At 41.0% G+C, this 2,500-nt stretch overlaps 1 protein-coding gene across 3 annotated transcripts in view; it reads left to right on the top strand.

Moving 5' to 3' along the window:
- The window catches only part of LOC115215035 (uncharacterized protein DDB_G0271670), a 61,385-nt gene that overhangs the window by 177 nt on the left and 58,708 nt on the right, over window positions 1–2,500 (top strand). The window lies entirely within an intron of this gene.

A 2,500-nucleotide genomic window follows, 5' to 3' on the forward strand; every position in this document is an offset into this window, starting at 1 on the left:
CATATAAATATATGTATATATGTATTTCTTCTAATTTCTCTTTCCTCTCTTTCTCTTTCTCTCTATCTTTCTATTTTATCCATCTGTCTAGACACCTATCTATCTATCTATCTATCTATCTATCTATCTATGTCTGTCTATCTGCCTGTCCGTCCGTCTGTCTATCTATCTGTCTGTCTGTCTATTTGTCTATCTATCTGTCTGTCTATCTATCTATCTATTTGTCTGTCTGTCTATCTATCTATTTATCTATCTATCTGTCTGTCTGTCTCTTTATCTATCTATCTATCTTTCTATTTGTGTGTCTGTCTGTCTATCTGTCTGTCTTCTGTCTTTCGGTCTGTTATATTTGTAAGTTTGTTGTCAAAGAAACTTATAACTTTTAGGCAAAAGTGCTTTGAGGAAACTGGTCCTCAGTAACAGACCTGTGAGCTAAAACATTCCTGCCGTGACCATCCCGTTTTTTTGTTGTTTTTTTTTTACATTGTACATCTAGGACTAAGTTATTCAACATCCTTTTCATAACACATCCTTTTCAATAACAGAAGGTTATTTAATGTAGATTTGGTTGTCAAACAAGGCAGAAGCAGGTCAAACGGTTTAATTACCTCGTTGGCACGTGTAGTTACGGAAGTAGTAGTAGTAGGAGGAGGGGTGGGGTGACGCTCCCATATTTTCCCTCAAGGGAATACAATTCAAGCAAACAGACGTATAATCTACGGCGTTTCAGCTTTGGCCATCCCGACGCGTTTTCTCATCACAAAAGAAGAGAGAAACTCAAAGAGAGGGCTACTGGTATGCATAAACCAAGATGGCAAAGTCCCCCCCCCCCCACACACACACCCATACAGCAACCCTCTTAAATAATATCCTTAAAAATATACAATGATTATGCATTAGAAAACCGAGTGCAGAAGGCTGTTGTTTCTGTTGATATGAGACTGCAGACAGCTAACTGTTGCTTATGCACGGATACACAGCTAGGAAGACCAATTGTACATGTCGATTCTAAATTCATTCCGTCGCCGAACCTTTTATAGGATTTCCTAAAAGTCGCGGTACTCATTCTTATATTTTATGGATGCCGCCTTAAAGAATGGGCACACTGCGCAGTTGTCGGGGTGGGCACAGATAGAGGGGCACGATATTGATCTCGATACTCTGTGTATGCTGTAAATCAGTGGATCTCAACCAAATTTTTTTTTCCTGTGGACCCCTTTCGTTCCTGTTTTTCTCAGATGGATCCTCATGACCATTCAGTGTTAAAAAAAATTCCAGTATATTTTCATAATTAAATATTATGAAGAATTATATTTGAAAAACTGTTAGGTGCAGGAGTGGCTATGTAGTAAAAAGCTTGCTTCCCAACCACATGGTTCCGGGTTCAGTCCCACTGATTTGCACTTTGGGCAAGTGTCTTCCACTATAACCTCGGGCCGACCAAAGCCTTGTGAGTGGATTTGGTGGACGGAAACTGAAAGAAGCCCGTCGTATATGTGTGTGTGTGTGTGTGTGTCCACTATCGCTTGAGAACCGATGGTGGTGTGTTTACGTCCCCGTAAATTAGCTGTTCAGCAAAAGATACCTATAGAATAAGTACTGGGTTTACAAAGAATAGGTCCCGGGGTCGATTTGTTCGACTAAAGGCGGTGCTCCAGCGTGGCCGCAGTCAAATGACTGTAACAAGTAAAAGAATAAAAGATCTATAACCAATTTACATTTCACGGATATTTGTCCTCATCTTGTTTGTTCTTAACACAACGTTTCAGCTGATATACTCTCCAGCCTTCTTCAGGTGTCCTAGGGAAATTTCGAACTTGGGTTCTCTTTCCTAAGATATGTTTCGATTCTATTATTATTTTTCAGGTCACTGCCTGGAATCGAACTCTGAATCTTGGGGTTAGCAGCCCGCACTCTTAACCACTACGCTATATAACCAATTTATTGCAAATAAATTTTAACAACAAAATCTTATATGGAGCTAGGTTGCGAACCGCTGTTGTAGACTGTATCAATCCAGTGGCCTAGCTAAGGATGGGAGTGAAGAAAGAGGTGACATTTTGGGGCCTGCATCATAAGCCTGTATTGGCTTGAAAGTTCGGTATAGGGGTCGGTGGAGCAGAGTCAAGGGCTGCCCCGGAATGACACGCTCCAGCTGTGTTACTCTGTCTATGAATAAAATGTTTAGGGCATCAATTTGTTGCTTAACCGGGGAACGTAACGCATCTATGACGGCCCTGCTACCCTCGCCGCCATTTTTATTTTGGTAAGAGATTAAATGAAACAAAAAAAAGTGGAAGAGTGAAAATTTATTTAACTTTTTCTTGTTTCAGTTATTAGACTGCGGCCATGCTGGGGCACTGCCTTGATAATTTTCTTTTTTTAGTCGAACGAATCGACTCGGTACTTAAGTCTGGCACTTTTGCCGAACCGCTAAGTTACGGAGACGCAAACACACCAACACCGGTTATCAAGCGGTGATGGGGGACAAATACACACC

This window comes from Octopus sinensis, linkage group LG8, assembly GCF_006345805.1.
Source record: "Octopus sinensis linkage group LG8, ASM634580v1, whole genome shotgun sequence".
Lineage (NCBI taxonomy): Eukaryota > Metazoa > Mollusca > Cephalopoda > Octopoda > Octopodidae > Octopus > Octopus sinensis.